The sequence below is a fragment of the Arachis hypogaea genome, chromosome 12 (assembly GCF_003086295.3).
Source record: "Arachis hypogaea cultivar Tifrunner chromosome 12, arahy.Tifrunner.gnm2.J5K5, whole genome shotgun sequence".
In the NCBI taxonomy this organism is placed as follows: domain Eukaryota; kingdom Viridiplantae; phylum Streptophyta; class Magnoliopsida; order Fabales; family Fabaceae; genus Arachis; species Arachis hypogaea.
Genome location: NC_092047.1, coordinates 54,205,279 through 54,215,441, shown reverse-complemented (window position 1 = coordinate 54,215,441; position 10,163 = coordinate 54,205,279). Strand labels below are relative to the sequence as shown.

Here is a 10,163-nt window from a genome sequence, read left to right as displayed (position 1 = left end):
ACCCAAAGTTTGGGTGGTTTCTCCATCCAGGATTGTAGGTCTTGGAGTATGGATCATAGTTTTGCCTTGGTGAATTCCCAATGTAGTTGGCTTGCTCCTGACTACCCTCTGCTTCTTCATTGACTCCTTCTTGGGTTGTTGATGAAGTTGAGATTGCTGCTACTTGGTTCCTCTCCATCTTCTTGGTGAGGTTAGCCAGCTGCTGGGTAATGAGCTTGTTTTGGGCCAATAGAGCATCTACATTGTTGAGCTCCATTACTCCTCTTGTGTTCCCTCTTTCGGAAGCATAGAAGTAGTCGTTCTCTGCTACTGTTTCAATGACATCTATAGCCTCCTCAATGGTTTTCTTCTTGTTCAAGGATCCTCCGGATGAATGGTCTACGGCCTTCTTTGACTCATAAGAGAGCCCTTCATAGAAAATGTGCAGCTGCACCCATTCATTGAACATATCTGGTGGGCACCTCCTTGTTAGGTCTTTAAACCTCTCCCATGCTTCATATAGAGTCTCACCATCTTGTTGCCTGAAAGTTTGGACCTCAGCTCTCAGCCTATTGGTTCGTTGAGGAGGGTAAAATCTTGCTAAGAATTTGTTCACCACGTCTTTCCAAGTTGTCAAGCTTTCCCTTGGGAAAGATTCCAGCCACTTGGCTGCCTTGTCCTTGAGTGAGAATGGAAATAAGAGCAGTCTGTAGGCGTCAGAATGAACACCATTAGACTTCACTGTGTCACATATTCTCAGGAAGGTGGTTAAATGTTGATTGGGGTCTTCTTGAACACCTCCTCCAAACGAACAGTTGTTCTGAACAAGGGTGATAAGCTGTGGTTTAAGTTCAAAGTTGTTGGCATGGATTGTTGGCTTTTGGATGCTACTTCCACAATTGCCTGGGTTTGGATTGATGTAAGAGCCCAAAACTCTTCTATCCTCCCCAGCATGATTTGCTCTACCTCTTCCCCCATGGTTATGAGCCTCTTCTTCATGATGGTTTTCCATGTTGTCTTCCATGTTTGGTTCAAAGAATTCCTCCTCTTCCTCAGCACCAACCACTTTCTTTCCTCTTGCCTCCCTCCTTAATCTAAGGAAGGTCCTCTCAGGTTCAGAATCGAAGGAAGTTGAAGCCCCTCTTCTTCTCCCTGTCATACAACCATCAAGTGCAAGCAAGAAAAGATAGGTGTAGAAAGTATTTTTGTCAGAATTACTGTTAGTTGTGGGTGATGCAATATATCAAACAGTTAGTGGGTTAGCAAACAGAATTGAAAATAACAAAGAAAAATAGAAGAGTAGAGGGGGAAGGGAAGAAGTTTAACTAAAATAGAAAGTAAATCACTCAAACAGAAAATGAAATTCACAAAATAAAAATGCTCAATCTAGTGATCTTCCAATTTAACCATTGTTGATGCACAATCAATCACCGGCAACGGCACCATAAACTTGATGCGGGTGGAAACTGTCTCTCAACAAATTTCCTTCGGCAAGTGTACCGAATTTGTCATCAAGTAAAAACTCACAATAGAGTGAGGTCGAATCCCACAGGGATTGATTGATCAAGCAACTTTAATTAGAAGAATGTTCTAGTTGAGCGAATCCAGAATTTGGGTTGGGAATTGCAGAAAATAAAATGGCGGGAATGTAAATAACAGAAAAGTAAATGCTAGAATTAAAGGACTGGAAGTAAATGACTGAAATTAAATTGCAGAATTGTAAATGGGAATGGGGGATTTGCTCATAAAAGTAAATGGCAGAAATTAAAGAGAATGGGTAAGATCAGAGATGGGGAGTTCATTGGGCTTAGGAGATGTTGCAATTCTCCGGATCAAGTTCATTTTCATCTCTTCCTCAATCAATGCACTCATTGATCTCCTTGGCAATCTTAATTGATTGAATTACAAATTCAATCTCTCAAATCTTGATCAATAGCCAATTCCTTGGTCAATTGCTCATGAAAAGAGATGAAGTATGGTCACTGATTATACCACATGCATTTCCCAAATCAAGTATTGAGAGGGTTATAGTCACATACCCATCCAAACCCAATTTGGTCCAGCATGAGAAAGCATTTCTTACTTGATCTCTTCATTCCTCTTTCAAGATTCAGAAGAGATCCAAGTTTGAATAGCTTCTTTTCTAAGATAACTACCCAATTGGATGAAGATCGAAAGCTTTCAAGTAAAATCAAGAGAAAAGATAGAAGAAGAATAATGAAAATTAGTATTGATCCATCAAATTACAACAGAGCTCCCTAACCCAATGAAAGGGGTTTAGTTGTTCATAGCTCTAGAAAATGAAAACAAAGATGGAGAATACATCATAAAACTAGAAAATGCAGAGAAGGTAAAATACAGAGAGTAGTTCTCTTTTCCAACTTTCCAGGACTTTTTTTTTAAACAATTCAAAGCTACTCCTATATATACTACTTTTCTCAGCTTCTAGTTGGCTCTTCAAGTCTTGGGCCTTTGGATCTTGAGTTTGAAGCAGTTCTCTTCTTCATTTGGGCTTGGCTTTACTTGCAGAGAGAAAGTGTGAAGTGGGTAGAGACTTTAGCTCAGGACGTTAGGGGTGTTAACGTTTAGTGAAAATATGAGTTCGAGAATGTTAGTGACAATCAACTTTCTCACTAACGTTCCTAAGTAAAAGCCACGTTAACTTCAACGTTTAGTGGCATAAACGTTGCCACTAACGTTGCCTCTAAGTCCTTCGCACACGTTATTGAGACTTAACATTCCCAATAACTTTGAAAAGCCCCCTATGTTCCCACGTTAGAGCCCACGTTAACTTAGTTAACGTGGCTCTTTAACGTGCGCATGCCATCCTTCGAGAACGTTAGTGACACTCAACATTGTCACTAACATTCCAAGGTGCCCCTATGTCTCACGTAAGAGTCCACGTTAACTAGGTTCACGTGGCTTCTAACGTGGCCATGCTTAGCCATCCTCAACGTTAGTGACAATGTTGAATGTCACTAACGTTGGCGTTTCTTTCACTCATCAACGTTAGCTTCCACGTTAACTAAGTTAACGTGGAAGTTAACGTGGCTCCTTGAGGGGTTGTGTGGTTGCTTCCAACGTTAGTGACAATGTTGGGTGTCACTAACGTTGTCGACCACTCTTGCTTCTTACATTAGCTCCCACGTTAACCAAGTTAACGTGAGAGTTAACGTGTTATGTTTCTCCTTAGGCCAACGTTAGTGACAATGTTGAATGTCACTAATGTTGGCATTTCTTCCCCCTTTTAACATTAGAGGCCACGTTAACTAAGTTAACGTGGACTCTAACATGGCCACTTATGAGCATTTGCCAACATTAGTGACAATGTTAAGTGTCACTAACGTTGGCTCAACTTCCCCTCTCCACGTTAGAGTTCACGTTAACTTAGTTAACGTGACTCTTAACGTGGTCAATGATGGCTTCGAGAGTGTTATTGGCAATCACTTTTCTCATTAACTTTGCAAGTTACCTCCCATTCCTTGCTTCCTTTGGTCTTGAAATCAAGCAATAGAGTGCATCAAAGTTCTAGTCCAAGTTATGGGTAATGCAACATACGATTTGTCACTAAACTCATGCAAAAACCTCATGAAATAATGTAAAATGCACAATGTATGCTTGAATCAAGGTGCAAGTGAATATATACCCAAAACTAGCTTATTTCCTAAGGGAATGCATGAAACTAACCTAAAAATAGTAAAGAAAAGGTCAGTGAAACTGGCCAAGATGCCCTGGCATCATTTATAATGTAAATTAGAAATAATTGATCGAACTTAGCAATATGATTATAAATAATGTTCCTAAATATTTTTAATAGAGTATATTTGATTTCAAAATTATTCTACCCTTCAATTTTATCAAAATATCTATTCATATCTATCTATATTACTTTATAAAATCCCTAATTTCTAACCCTAATTCCCAAATCCCAGAAACCCTAACCCTAACTCCCTCACCCCACTCAGCCGCACCCCCAGTTTCCCCCTTTCCTTTCCTAAACGCAAAACTCATTCACACAGAACTAAAAAAGAAGCACAGAGAGAGAGTGGGATCCGAGAGAAGAGGGAAGAGCATCGCCGGAGGGGGCTTGGCACCGTCGCCGCCTCCGTTCGTCGGGCCCTGCTACGCCGTCGCCACCATCCCCAGCGCCGCCCAGCCTTGCCCGCGCTGCAGTGCCTCCTGTCAGCCATTTGTGGAGCCGCGGAGAGCATCGCCGTTGAAGCCATGCCGTCGCAGAAGGAGCCAGAGGAGGGAGACGAGCCCGAGCCAAGAGCAGGAGGAGGAAGGCGTCGCTGTGTCTCCCGTCGCCGTCGCCGTCGGGCTGAGGGAAAACGGAGGTTCGTAGTGGAGTGAGAGAAAGAGAGCAAAGGCGCGACAGAGAAGGGAGGTGTTTCGCGCTGCCGTCGCCACCGATTTGCCGCCGCTGAAGCTTCCCGTGATGCCATCAATCTGAGGTTGAACCGTCGCCACCGTTGTGTTGTCAAGAAGAGACAGCTTGCGCCGCACCTCTGTCACTATTGACCCATCGAAGCTAGCACGAGAGAAGAGGAGGAAGGGATGCTATCTCACGCCGTCACCGTCGCTTCTCGTTGACACAGCCGTTGAGACCTCTCCTACTGTTGGAATTGCAAACTGAGGAGGAAGGAGGAGTTGATTCTGTTGCGGTTGCTGCCACTAGTAATGAGAAGAGAAGGAAGCTCGTGACAGGGAAGATGAAAAGGACACGTTGCTACCGTTGTCAGCCGTCGCAGTTGTTGAAGCCACCAACATAGCCACTGTTGTCATCAGAGAACCACCGTTAGAGCTGTCGTGCCATTGTCGCCGCTCTGGATTTGCTCCGCCGTTGAACCCAGCTAAGGAAGAAGAGACAGAACATGACGGGAGAGGGAGGGGGGGACCGCTTCCACCGCTGCTTGGGTCGCTATGGTACAAGCTGCTGTGTTTAGTTATTTCTGTAAATTTCGACACTCTGAGATAGGGGATTTATTTCAAAATTAACAGTTTTAACTTATGAATGCCAATGAGGTTTAGTGAGTAATTGCAAATAATTCATAATTATGATTAATTGATAGAAATAAGCTTGATTGATTTGAGATTGTGAAATTTGGATTAAGTTTGGTATTGAGATGATTTTCTAGTATTTCAACTAATTTATTGATTTTAGAGTGTGGCTGTGAATATCATTGGGTGTTCTTGTTGTGAGTGATAGATTAATTGATAAGATTAATTCTGGTTGAGGCTATGATTGATATCGGTTTTCTGATTTTGATGTAATTGTTGAAAATTCTGATTTTAGGGGATTATGCTAAATTGGTTGAGATGTGGCTATATTCTAATTATTGAAAATAAGTGCTTGCTGTTGATTTTAGTTATCTGATATATATGAATGGCTGTGAATTTGACTTGTGATTGGCTGAAATTCATTTTGGTGGTTATTGAAGGATTAAAACTTAAAGGATTAAACTGTCTTGAGAACCTGATTTTCTGAAAAAACATAGTAAATTTTAAGAGTATATAAATAATTTTATAATGGTTAGACTAATTTTTTGTGTCATGATTTATTGATTCTGACTTGGCTGTGATTGTGGCCGGTTTCATGGTTGTAAGTGATTAATTGATGATATTGATTTTGATTTGAGGCTGTAACTGTTACCGATTTTCTGATTGTTTGGAATTACTGAGAATCCTGTTATTTGATTATGTTGAGCTGGTTGTTATAGGCTGGTTTGCCTGATGGTTGCAAATTGACTGAAATTCTGTTCTTGGATGGATTTATGTTGGATTGAATGATGTGCTGGTTATTTGATATATTATAATGGTAGTGGATTTGGTTGGTGACTGATTAAAGATTGGTTTGGGAGATTAGTTATGAGTTTTTAAAGTTAGACTGGTTTACTTTTAGAAAAAATGATGACTGGGTGAAATTATGATTTTAATTGATTAAAGGATGTTAGTTCTTAAACTGAATTATGATGAGATGATTATTGAGAATCTGTTATGGAAGTTGCTGATAAATGGATGGAGAATTGATTGTGTTTAATTTTGAAAGGATTTTATGATAAATGAAAAGTAAATATGAAATGATGAGATTGGATTGATGGATTAGCAGAAATTGTGGAGTATGATTGATTTGTTAAATATTATGAATTGTGAATGTATGATTGATTGAGAATTATCTGGTTGAAATTTGTTGGGAAAAGGACTGGTGATTTGTGGAGAAAGAGGGAACCCGTAAGGGTGGCTAAGTCCGAGTTTTAGGGGAGGTGCTGCCGAAATTTTATAAAAAATCTGAGGTTTCATTTGAAAAGTTATTTTAGAAGCTTTGAATTTGGAAAATTATATTACTTGAGCTTTATTTAGTTTAGAAAAGAATTAAAATATTTTGAGTCCAATTTACCAAGGAAAGGAATTATGTTTCGAACTTGAATTATTTAAGAAAAAATTATGTTTTGAATTTGATTCAAAATAGAAAGAGTTATGTTTTGGGCTTCAAATAAAGGATTACCTTTTTAGAAATTTAGTGAAATAATAATATTTGAATTTGAATACTGATGAGTATTTTGGTGAAAAATAAATTTCTCCCAAAACACACAAATCTAACCGGCAAGTGCACCGGGTCGTATCAAGTAATAAAAACTCACGGGAGTGAGGTCGATCCCACAGGGATTGAAGGATTGAGCAATTTTAGTTTAGTGGTTGATTTAGTCAAGCGAATCGAGTGTTGGTTGGGTGATTTTGTGACTTGCAGAATTAAATTGCATTGAAGTAAAGAGAACAAGAAATAAATTGCTGAAACGTAAAGGACAAGAAATTAAATAGCAGAAACTTAAAGTGCAAGAAATGTAAATTACGGAATCTTAAAGTGCAAGAAATGTAAATTGCTTGAAATGTAAAGGGGATTGGGGAATGGATTTGCAGAATTTAAACAAAGAAAAGTTGAATTGCATTAAACAGAATAGGGAAAGGGAATTGAGATTGAACCAGATATGAAGCAGAAAAGTAAATGAACATAGAAAGGAAAGAAACAGAATGTAAATTGGGGATTTAGATCTCAGGACCCAGAGACTAGAAAACCAAGTCTAGATCTCAATGCCTTCCTAGATCCAACAAGAACAATTGCAAAGAAGATGTAAATTGCAGAGAAAAGAGATGAAGAGCAATTAACAGAAAATTAAATTCAATTATGCAGTAAGTAAAGCAGAGGGATCCAAGGATGAGATTGAAACAGAATTTCTTCAATTCTCCAACCCAAGATCCAAGACAAATGTAAAATGAAATTGAAAGCAATGAAAACAAGAAATTAAAGTTCACTCAAGTTCAAAAGCTCTCCGAAAACTATTATGAAAATTCTAAAAGGAAAGCTCCTTTTAATAACTTGAATTCTATCCTATTTATACACTTTCCAAAATGATCTTCAAGCCTTGAGTTGGGCCTTTGTTCTTGGTGGAATTGGGTTGAAAGAGGCCTTGGTTGATTACTCTTGAAGTTTGAAGAAGAACCGAAGTGAACCAATTGAACCGGTTTTGAAGTTAGCCATAGTTGGTTCTAACGTTAGGGCCAAAGTTAGGGGTCTAACTTTGACCCTAACTTTTCATAGCAGCAAGCATGATTTCCTGGTTTGGACGTTGGTGCCAACGTTAGGGGTCTAACTTTGACCCTAACGTTGGCCTTGCTTAGTGCTAGTGGCGCCAACGTTAGCCTCCAAGTTAGGGGGCTAACGTTGGCGCAAACGTTGGTGCCCCTCCCTTTGTGATTCATGTGCCAACGTTAGCCTCCAAGTTAGGGGGCTAACGTTGGCGCAAACGTTGGCTGGCCCAGGGATGAGTTTCAAGTTTTCTCTTGCCAACGTTAGCCTCCAAGTTAGGGGGCTAACGTTGGCTCAAACGTGGGGAGTCCAGGGAGATCTTTATGCCCAACGTTAGCCTCCAAGTTAGGGGGCTAACGTTGGGGCTAACTTCATGTCTCCAGGATCAATTTCACTTATTCCTTTCTTCACTTCTAGCCATTCCTCTTTGCTTCAACCTTTTTCCAAGCTTTCTTCACCTATCATAAATCAACCAAACTCATCAAAGCTATGCTCAAAATCATGAGATATTCAATCTTTCATAATATGCAACAAATATAGCACAAAACCTCATGAAATGGCATGAATTCATATATGGTTGGTTCAATCAAGGGAAACATGAAAATCTACTCAATTAGCTTGCTTGTAGCTCAAGAAAGTGCATAATTCTAATGAAAACTAAAGAAAAAGACTAGCTAAAATAGGCTAGGATGACTTGTCATCACAACACCAAACTTAAAGCTTGCTTGTCCCCAAGCAAGAAATGAATTATTAAGAAGAAAGAATGAAATGGAAGAGGAAGTTCATGCTAGCAGAGTATTATTGATAGTTCATGGGGTTTTATGTGGATATGTAAATACTCACTTCTTATTGACTCCTAGGCCTAGAAAGTCTCCTTCAAGCTTCAAGTGACATACTGCTATGACTTCTCATTATTCCTTTATCCTTGGCTATTTCTTTATTCAAAAGCTTTATTTAAGTGTCATGTGTAGCAAGTTCATTTTCTTTTCTTTATACTTGACACATTATTCACCATAGACACTTGGCTCACATTCCTTCTTAAAACATTGATGCCCAGCACCTCTTTGGGCTACTAAATGCCTTGTAGTTAGGTTGCTCTTGATAGTGGACTTTCAGCTGATGATCCCGGGTTAGTTAACCCAAGTCACCAAGTGTTGATGCACTCCAAAGAGCTTAATAATCCAAGCAGATCCTAATACAAAGACACCACAGGCATATATTCTAAGGTTCAAGCTATTGGTGTCCAGCTTTGTTTCTTTTTGTTTTTCGTTTGTTTTGCCACTTTTTGGCTCTCTTTGTTCTTTCCCTCTTTTTGTTTTTCTTTCTAACCAAGGATTTTAATTCAATTGAGATTCATAGACAGTAGCCACTCTTTACTTAGAAGGAGATATCCTAGCTCTTTATTCACTAAAAGTGAGCTATTATACAATCACACACACACCACCACTTACTTTTATTCCACTTCTAACTAACAGAGACTATTATTCTTCACATTCAAACTGTTCTTTTATTGAATTTAAAGATGCAGGGGACAACACATGCTTTTTGTCAAGTGAAAATAACATACAAGTACACACATAAACTAGCCTATTTATTTTAAAAGAAACACACACAATGCAAAGATTTTAAAACGGATTATTTAGAAATGCAAAGACACTTTAGAACAGATAGAATGCATGCTTTTTCTTTGAACAAGGAGCAAGTCCACCTTTCATTTATCATGCCTCTTCTTCCTCCTTTCATACACTTGGCTGCTAGTGTTCCCACCATCCTTGTTTGGTGCTTGTTGATCTTGCCAAAAGCCAGCCCTATTCATAACCTCTTCCACTCTATCTTCAAGTCTCATAGCCCTGTTCACTTCCATCTCACTTCTCATTTTGAAAAATTCATCAAAAGTTGGGAATGCCGGATCCATGTTGTGCATATGTTCTCCAATATAGTTTAGTTTGATTTGGCTATTGACATTATAATCGGCTTGCACTTCATACCTTACTTCTTGGAGTGTTGTGAACTCCTTGAAAGCCTTCAAACTTTCAGCTTGCATTTGTTCCAACTTCCCAAAAGATTCATGAGATTGAAAGGCATGTTCTTCTTGCATCGCAAGAAATCTTGACTCGAATTCATTTTGTTTGTTGATTATTCTTAGCTCTCTTTCTTCTTGTGCTTGTTGGTTTTGCAAGTACAGAGAATGGTATTCCTCTTGCCTCTCTTGGATTCTAGTGTACTGTTGAGACAATCTCCCTATTGCTTCTTGCATTTGAGTCATATCCATATTGCCATGTGGGAAAAAGTGTGGCTGCTCCTCCTCCTCTTGTGGCTCTTCTTCCATGTGTGGCTCATCTTCTTCCATTGGTTCTTCTACTTCCCTTCCTCCATGTGGCCTTCGGCCTTGATGTGCTTCAAGGGGCATCATCATCCTTTCAATGGTTATGGGCATGCCTTGGCTTAACCACATTGGATTCTCTTCTTCCAATGGGACTTTAGCCTTTGCACACAATTTCCAAATGGTGCTCAGATAGTACAACCAAGATCCGGCCGAATTCTTTTCAGCTATCTTTTGAATGTCTCTTGCAAGGATTTCATGAACTCTTATCTCTCC

General features: G+C 39.4%; 1 non-coding gene across 1 annotated transcript; it reads left to right on the top strand.

Moving 5' to 3' along the window:
* Window positions 1-443: 443 nt before the first annotated feature.
* Window positions 444-550, top strand: LOC112731506 (small nucleolar RNA R71). The gene has a single exon (XR_003167280.1). It is a non-coding gene; the product is annotated as a small nucleolar RNA R71 (small nucleolar RNA).
* Window positions 551-10,163: the final 9,613 nt, after the last annotated feature.